Source organism: Mandrillus leucophaeus, unplaced genomic scaffold (genome assembly GCF_000951045.1).
Source record: "Mandrillus leucophaeus isolate KB7577 unplaced genomic scaffold, Mleu.le_1.0 Scaffold258, whole genome shotgun sequence".
In the NCBI taxonomy this organism is placed as follows: domain Eukaryota; kingdom Metazoa; phylum Chordata; class Mammalia; order Primates; family Cercopithecidae; genus Mandrillus; species Mandrillus leucophaeus.
The window spans coordinates 1,455,336-1,465,465 of NW_012102676.1; positions in this window are offsets into that span (position 1 = coordinate 1,455,336).

Sequence of the window (10,130 nt, forward strand, 5' to 3'; positions counted from 1 at the left end):
CCCCACAAAAATTAGCCAGGCATGTTGACACATACCTGTAGTCCCAGCTACTCAGGAGGCTGAGGCAGGAGGATCACTGAGGAGCAGAAAGCGGAGGCTGCAGTGAGCTGAGATTGTGCAACTGAACTTTAGCCTGGGTGACAAAGCAAGATTCTGTCACAAATAATTTAAAAAAAAAAGTAAATTAACTGAATCTTCCAGCTAAAATTCAACATTGTCAGACTGTATAAAACCACAGAAGTCAACTATATGCTGTCTAAGATACAGTCCTTGAATGTTTAAAAGTAAAATTATTGGGCCAGGCATGGTGGCTCACTCCTCTAATACCAGCACTTTGGGAGGCAGAAGCGGGTGGATCACTCGAGGTCAGGAGTTCAAGACCATCCTGACCAACGTGGTGAAGCTGCATCTCTACTAAAAAAATACAGAATTAGCCAGGTGTTGTGGTATGCACCTGTAATCCCAGCTACTTAGGAAGTTGAGGGAGGAGAATCACTTGAACACAGGAGATGGAGGTTGCAGTGTGCCGAGATCGTGCCATTGCACTCCAGCCTGGGCAACAAGAGTGAAAAATCCATCTCAAAAAAAAAAAAAAAAAGTAAAATTATTGGACATGTACTACATGTTCTCTAAACAAAATAAACTAGTATGGTTCTACTGATATCTGATAAAACAACTTTAAAGGAGAAATATTACTAGGCACAGAGACAGTCATTTTCTGATGAAGTTATCAATCCAACAGGAAGATACACAATTCTAAATTCTGCACAATTTTAAAAATAAATTATGCACATTTATTTTGGTAGATTCTTGATACCTACTTTTAGAAACTGATAGAAAAATGCAGGTAAACATTATGATGTTAAGGAAGATTAAGAACATGATTTTCCCACAGTCAGAGTTCTTCAGTTGTGCTACAACCTTACTGTATGTACAGAATCCATCTGGTCCCATCTGCATAATTCCTATGGGGTGGTGGCGGAGTCTGCATAATGACTAAGCAAAATTGCTAAGAATTGCCCACTGTGCTGAGAGTAAAAGATAACCTCGTCCCTGGCTGAGGAGTCTCATGTCTGCTGCCAGCAACTATCAAACACTAACAGGTTAACAGTGTCTAATTTATTAACTTACAAGTAAGTAAAATTCCAGATTACCTCATCACATTTCATTATTGATTTAATTATTATGTTTATTTCTTATTACTTTAAAAATTATTATGTTGATCACTTATAAATATTGCTTGTTATTTTCCCACTAAAATGTAACTTCCTTGAAAGTGCAGAACCATATTTTATTCCTGGATTTATGCCCAGCCACTAGATTAAATTTGGGGCATAATAAAACACTCAATAAGTATTTATTGAATAAATAAATGAATAATAAACAAACTTCCTCACAAAATAGTAAGCACCTAAAATTAGATACATTTAAATTCCATGCTGGGAACAAAAGGCTATATTACATGATTTCTATATTCCCTTCTATTAAAATTCTATACTTCTATGATTGCTACAGGCAACCAGTAATGTAATACATTATAAAAAGAGGATTTTAAAAATATGTATATGAGAAATACCTAGTAATTCCACTTCCAAATAACTGAGGAGTAAGATGGTATAATTACTTTTCATGAGTTAATATTTAGAAATGAGTTTTTAGATACTATATTTCATTAATGTCATGTGTGTGCACTTGTGCATTTACTGGAGAAATTATAAGAATAAAATAAAATAAAATGATTTCTTACATCTAGATTGATGTATCTAGTAGACTGGTGATATGTTTTAAAGGGGGGTATAATTTTTCCCTTTGATATGTACTTTTTGACACTTGAGAGAGAAATATGAAAATTCATTTTCGCCTTAGTGAATGGTTGGCAGAGAAGCAAGATTGTTGCAGATATTTTACCTCCAGGGAGTAGGTGGGTTTGACAGCTGGAAGGAAGAGGTTAGAGCTCATCACTAGGGTAGAGTGGGAGGAAATTAAAACTCAGAGGTGGGTCAGAACATCTTTAAGAAGGAGGAGAATTTTGGCAAGTGACTAGATAAAGTTCCAGCTGGGTTAGTTAGTGAGTGAAGTGGTGTGGAATAACGGGCTGTGCCTGGGAGGAAGTTCAGTTCAGTCATTCATTGTGTGGAGTTAGCTTAGGTAAAATCGAACAATTCTAAAGGCTTTTTCTCTGTGACGGGAAGTGTAGGGGCTTCGAAGAGACAACTCTTATTTCCTGCAAGTTTTTTGGGTTTTTTTACTAATTATCTAGAAAGCCATGTTTGTGCTTCCTAAAACAATGTAGTCAGAATCCAACCATCTCTAGTACCTAAACCAGATAAATCTTTGATGTTAAACTCATTGTTTCAGACATCAGTTTGACAAACCATAGCTCTATTGAAAAAACAGTGAAAGAACGAATTCATTTGCTTTTTTGCCTTCTCTTGAATCATTAGTTGTCATAATTTTAATTCTAAATTTTTAGAGAGAGCTAAAAGAACATAACTATTTTCTTAGAGCCAACAAACTCCAAATTTCCTCAGAAACAGTGAACTGCCATGACATACCAAGAAAAAAACAAAAATGGAAATTTATATTATATGATTTCTTATACTAATAGTCTTATTTTTATGTTATGGCAAGATCTTTCTATATCCTTTTCTTTAAAAAAACGTAATTTTTGATTATATAAACAGATAGCTGTGACAGACAATAAGAAGATTAGTCACCAGGCAGGGCGCGGTGGCTCACGCCTGTAATCCCAGCACTTTGGGAGGTTGAGGTGGGAAGATCATGAGGTCAGGAGATCGAGACCATCCTGGATAACCCGGTGAAACCCCATCTCTATTAAAAATACAAAAAAAAAAAAAAAATTAACTGGGTGTGGTGGCAGACGCCTGTAGTCTCAGCTATTCGGGAGGCTGAGGCAGGAGAATGGTGTGAACCCGGGAGGCAGAGCTTGCAGTAAGCCAAGATTATGCCACTGCACTCCAGCCTGGGCAACAGAGCAAGACTCTATCTCAAAAAAAACCAAAAAAACAAAAAAACAAAAAAAGATTGATCACCAAATGTTATATTAATAAAATATTTCTGGCTTGACTCCAAATTAAATCCATTTAAAAAGAAGAAAACTATTTTTAAATTGAAAATTATTCTCAATAGTATTAGAAAATGAACAGAAGTGCCTTTAATTCCTGCCTGACCTGACACAAACAGAAACAACTATGCAGGACATGACTCAAAAGGTAACACATAATATAGCATCCTGCACTTGTAGATGAGAGAGGAATTTCTGCAAGATACAAAGGAGATATAATCAGATTGACAAGAAACTGCAGCATAACATGGCATAAAACATTTTAAGATAGCATATCTATAGTGGAAGATAAAGCAAAGTAATTAAATATAAGGAGCAGCCTGGTAACCCTGGAATCTGCTGAGGCAATTAATTGTAAACTTCACAGGAATTGCTGACTGACTAGACCCTCTCCTGTCTCTTAGATTGGCCAAGTTAGAGGAAACAAAGATATTTGGACAAAGTCTGAGGTAGGTAGCAACTCTTTAAAAGGAGATTGAGCTTCCATATGCAGAAGACAAACTATAGTTGCACCTCATCCAAGAATATTATATTCATTTCCCATAATCAACCATGTAAATTCCTGTAATCAGAAACAGTTCTAATAAAACTTGAACAGGTGTTTTCAAATACAACAATGATCATATGATAATAAATCACTAAATACAGAAAAAAAAGCCATAGTCATCATAACATAGAAGGAAATTTCCATAATAAAAATTGGCACCATACATGAATACACATGAATAAGTCCTAAGACAAATAAATAAAGAAAGAACTACGTATTGAAATGCCATGGTAAAATGCAGAACTCTGAGGATAAAGAGTAAAGTTAAATCTTCTAAAGAGACAAAAATGAGTTACTACAATCGAACAAGAATTATATTTGAATAAGGCTTCCTTGTCAGCAGCAGATGCTAGAGCACATAAAGTAGTATTTAACAAATTGAGGAAATATGATTGTGAGTTTAAATCTTAGTCTTCTATCTAGTCAAACCATCAATAAATGAAAAGGGCAAAATAAAGACATCATAAAACATATAAATACTCATAAATTTCCCTAAACACAGACATTCCAGCAAAGAACAACTAGGGGATTATTTCTAGCAAAATTCAAAATAAGTCCAGTAAACTAGGCTAAAAGTGGTAATAGACACATGGTAAGGAAAAACACTAAATTTTAACTGCATGTAGCAGTTATTTCTAATGTAAAATATAGCATATGGATATAAAATCCAGATTAATGGAACCTGGGAGTGAAGAGAAATGCAGAAATGGAGAAATAAAAATATGTAAAATTTTGAGAAAGAGAAAATTGGTTTGAGGGAGAGGATATTGCTTAATCCTAGACTTTGGTAGAATAATTTAAGGGCAGATCTACAGAATAAAAAGCATAATGTTCATTAGCACACAAGATATAGATGGAAGCCCTCAAAATAACTTGAAAAAAAAAATGAGGAAAAATAAAACAACAAAAGGAAGAATGTACTAAAATCTATCAAGAGCACAGTAAATAGGAAATACAATATACAATTACAGAAATATTCCCACACATATAAATAGTTAAAACTTGCATTGGTGAAATAAAACCTATTAAAAGTTTTAGATTCACAAATTGTCTGAGTATTATCCTAATAATATATACTTACACAACATCTACCTACTGATATTACAAAGTTTTGAAATAAGAAGCAAATTTGCAGGTAAGTACAAAATAAAGTAGGCAGAGCAATAAAAATAAATTTATTTCAATGTGAAATTATTAAATGGAAAAAGGGAAATTATTTCTGATAAAAGATATACCTCACCAAGATGTCCCAGGAATTAACCTAACAGTTTTGAAAAATTCAAGGAGATTTAACAAGCAAAAATGTCTAGGGAAACGTAAGGCAAATGACAAATATCATTCTACAAATATATACACTTGTATATACCCATACACATAAACACTCTGTATTCTTAAAATAAAACTCTGCTTTAGAAAATGTGAGGAATTCACCAATTAGTCACTAAATCGTAGACCAAATAAATCTCCATAGATTTTTAAAAACAGGAACCATGCAGCCTAAATTATTTTTCTTTAATCACAAATTATCTACTCATTAATCTTAAAATGTTATTTTATAAATTAGGATAAAGAAGAAATAAAAATAAAAATAAGAAACTCTTTGGAAATGACCAAAGATGGACTACTATGTCTTAGCATCTTTGGGAAGTGACTTAAATAATGCTCATGACAAAATGCGTTTATCTACGAATGAGTTTATTAAAAAATGCGAAAATGTAGGCCAGTCAAGGTGGCTCATCCTGTTATCCCAAAACTTCAGGAGGCCAAGGCAGGAGGATTACTTGAGCCCAGGAATTTGAGACTAACCAGGACAACATATTGAGACACCATCTCTGCAAAACTAAAAAAATTATCTGGATGTGGTGGTGCATGCCTGTAGTTCTAGCTACTCTAGGGGGCTGAGGTGGAAGGATAGTTTGAGCCCAGGAGGTTGAGGCTGCAGTGAGCCATGATCTTGCCACTGCATCCCAGATTGGGTAACAGAGCAAGACTATCTCAACAACAACAACAGCAACAACAACAACAAAAAAAGAGGACAAAATACTCTCAAAACAACAACAAAAGCAAATGTAAAAATGAGTTATCCAAGTTTCATATTGATGCAGGATTTTTTTCTTGACCCCTTCAATGGACATGCAACAGGGGTGCCCCATTTACTCAGTCCATCATGTTCAACCTCTTGCAGGAGGGAGCACATGAGCGATCAAGTGCAGGATCCAGCCAGCTGCTTTGGGCACCTACAGGAGCAGGCTCTTTGAGGTCTCTACTGCGGCGACCAGGTGGGGGTGTCTGTGACCCTGCAGCCCCAGAGGGCATGTTGCAATGCTCTCTAGCTCTGCCATCCATGAACAGTGCTGTGTTATCTGCTCAGTGGGCCCCTTGCCTCCTCACATGGGGGAGCTGCCCTCCACTAGTGAGGGCAAAGAGCCAGTGTGACAACCTTTTTTGGGCACATGCACTCAGTGAGTGCTGAGCTCTTGTCCAGCGTCCAAGAAGAATGAGGTTGCACAGACACTTGAAGGATGGTGGAGGTGGAGAATTTTAGTGATGAAAATGGCTCTCAGTGGAGAGAAAAGCTGGAGAGGGGACAGGATGGGCAGATAATTTTCCCTGAAGTCTGGTTGACTCTAGCCGCCTCTTCAAAGTTAAGCTGTCTCTCCTCTGAAGTCCAGCTGTCCCTCTGAAGTGAAGTCAAACCTCTCTCCAGTCAAGCCAGGTCTCTCTCCCTACTGGCTGAGTCTGGGTTCTTTATAGGAACAGGGTGGGAGCCAGAGTGGGCCATAGGTAATTTTGGAAAAGGCAATATTTAATTGGTAAAAAGACATTATTCAAAGAACCAATTGGGAGAAAGCAGGCAAACAGAGATAGAAGTTCTCACTTTGGACCATGGGTTTCCAGCTTCTCAGCTTGAAGGTAGGGTTATGCCAGGGACCTGCCCCTGTCTGCCCAGAATTTCTTTGCCTCCTGCCTCTATCAATATCAAGAAAGTAGAATAAAAAACATATAAAGCGGAAGAAAGGAATACATAAATAAGAACACAATTTTCAAGTATACTAAATACACTGCGGCAAGACTAACAAAATAAAATAGAAGAAAAGAAGCATTAAGTAATATTAGAAATGAGAAGTTAAGCATAATTACAGATATTAAGTGATATTAAATTTTTAAAAAATGATGACATGTACTATGGATTAAATTGTGTACGCCCGAAATTAATATGTTAATGTCCAAACCTCAGTACCTAATCTAATGTGACCTTATTTGGAGATAGGGTCTTTACAGAGGTAATCAAGTTAGAAATAAGGTGATTAGACTTAAATCTGATATGGCTGGTATCCATACAAAAAGAGGAAATTAGAACAGAGACAGACACATGTAAAAGGAAAATGATATGAAGAAACACGTGTAGAAGATTGCTATCTACATACAAGGAAAGAGGCCTACAACAGACTCTTTCCTTAGAGCCTTCAGAAGAAGAAATTCCTGCCACCATCTTGAATTTGGACTTCTAGACTCCAGAACTGGGAATTTATAAATTTCTGTTATTTAAGCCACTTCATTTATGGTACTTTGTTATGCCAACCCTAGCAAATGAATATACCCTGTATGTATGCCAATATATTTGAAAATATATGCAAAATAGATGATATCTGTGAATACTTAAGTGTTATCTAAATCGTCCTTATTATTGGCTCAAGAATTAGAGAAGAAATAGAGTAGAAAATTTCAACATACCAATAACCATTGCAGAAATACAAGACTGCTGAAAGTCAGTTTATATTAAAGATACCCAGATCAGATAATTTTATGAATGAGTTCTATGATCAGATAATTTTATGAATGAGTTTTATTTAAATAGATTATTCTAATCTTTTATACACTGTTTTAAAGAGCAGAAATAGATGTTAGTAGATATAAAGTTTCCCTGTTCATTTTACAATACTAGCATAATCTTGAAACAAACCAAAAAAATCTTGGTTCACAGCAAAAGATACAGAGATTTCCCATATAACTCCTGCCCCTCCTTATGCCTAGCCTCCTTCATTATCAACATTCCCAGCCATAGTGATACATATGTTACAGAGGATGAGCTTACTATGATACATCATTACACCCAAAGTTCAGTTTACATTAGGGTTCATTCTTAGTGTTGCACATTCAATGGCTTTGTTTGTCAGCTTTATGGGGATACAGCTGACAAAAATGGTATATATTTAAGGTATACAATGTGATGTTTTTATATGTGTATACATTGTGAAATGATTTCCACAATAGAGCAAAATAACATATCCATCATTTCACTAGTTGCCATAGTTTTTTGTGGTGAGAACATTTACGATCTACTCCCTTAGCAAATTTCAAGTATACAGTACAGTACAGTATTATTAACTATAGTCAACATATTCTACATTAGATTTACAAAATTTATTCATGGCACATAACTGAAATTCTGTACTGTTTGCCCAACGTCTCCCAATGGCCCTTTCTGCCCACCTTCTCCTGACAATCAGCATTCTACCCTATGCTTCTATGAGTTCAACTTTTTTGAGATTATACATATAAGTAAAATCATGAAGTATTTTATTTTTTGTGACTGGCTTATTTCACATAGCATAATATTCTATAGGTTCATCCATATTGTCACATATGGCAGGATTTCCTTCTTTTTCTAAGGCTCAGTAATATCAGATTGTGTGTGTGTGTATATACATACACACACACATATATGTGTGATTTTAATATTATATCTGTGTATATATATACACACAAATATAATTTGTGTGTATTTTAATATTTTATGTGTGTGTGTATATATATATACACACACACATATATATAATATTAAAATCTTCATCAGTCTTAGATTAATTCCAAGTAGATTTAATCAGCTCCATTTAATTCCATATTTTGGCTATTGTGAATAATGCTGTAATGAATATGGAGTGCAAACTTGTTTTTGAGATGCTGGTTTAATTTCCTTTGGATATTTACCCAGAAGAGGAATGACTAGCTTATATGGTACTTCTATTTTTAATTTTTTTAGGAACTTCTATGCTTTCCATAGTGACTGTGTCAATTCACATTCCCACTAAGTGTACAAGAGTTCCTTAGTCTTCATATCCTCCCCAACATTTGCTATCTTTTTAAAAATAGTAGTAGCCATTTTACCAGGTGTAAGGTGATAACTCATTGTGGTTTTGACTTGCATTTCCCTGATGCTTAGTGATACTGAACATTTCTTCATATGCCTGTTGGCCATTTGGATATCTTCTCTTGAGAAATGTCTATTGAGGTTCTTCACTCATTTTGTAATGAGTTATTGGGGAGGGTATTTTGCTATTGAGCTGTTTGAGTTCACTATATATTTTGGATATTCACTCCTTATCAGACCTGTGGTTTACAAATATTTTTTCTCTCATCTTTTAGGTTGTCTGTTACTCTGTTGATTATATCCTTTGCAGTGCAGAGTTTTTTGGTTGATGCAACCCCATTTGCCTATTTTTTTTTTTTTTTTTGCTTTTGTTGTTTGTGGTTTTGGGGTCCTCTCCAAAAAAACCATTACCCAGACCGATGTCAAGAAACTTTCTCCCTACATTTTCTTTCAGTAATTTGAACAGTTTCAGCCATTACTTTTAAGTCTTCAAACCATTTTGAGTTGATTTTTTTTTAATATCGTATGAGATAAGGGTCTTATTTCATTCTTCTGCATATGGATATCCAGATTTTCTAACACTATTTATGGAAGAGTCTTTTTTTCCCCTATTGTGTATTATTGATACCCTTGACAAAAATTAGTTGACTTTTTAAGTTTGGGTTTATTTCTGGGCTGTCTATTCTTTTCCATTGGTCTATATACTTGCTTTAATGCCGACACTATACTGTTTTTATTTCTGTAGATTTGTAGTTTATTTTGAATTCAGATGCCTTCAGATTTGTCCTTCTGAAGGTTTCTTTAGGTATTATGGATGCTTTATGATTCCACATGAATTGTAGGATTTTTTATCCTATATCTGCAAAATAATTTCGTTGGGATTTTGATGGCAATTGTATTAAGTCTAGATCACTTTGAGTAGTATCAACATTTTAACAATAAGAATTTTTCCAATCCAGAAATATGAGATATCCTTTCATTTATTTATGTTTTTTAAAATTTCTTTAGAATTGATTTAACCACTTTATGTCTTTTGATTGAAGAATTTAGGCCGGGTATGGTGGCTCATGCCTGTAATCCCAGCACTTTGGGAGACTGAGACGAGCAGATCACTTGAGGTCAGGAGTTCTAGACCAGCCTAGCCAACATGGTGAAAGCCCATCTCTACTAAAACTACAAAAATTAACCAGTCATGGTAGCGGGTGCATGTGATCTCAGGTACTCAGGAGGTTGAGGCAGGAAAATTTCTTGAACCCGGGAGGTGGAGGTTGCAGTGAGCCCAGATCGTGCCACTGTACTCCAGCCTAGGTGGCAAGAACAAGACTCAATCTCAAAAAAAGAAAAAA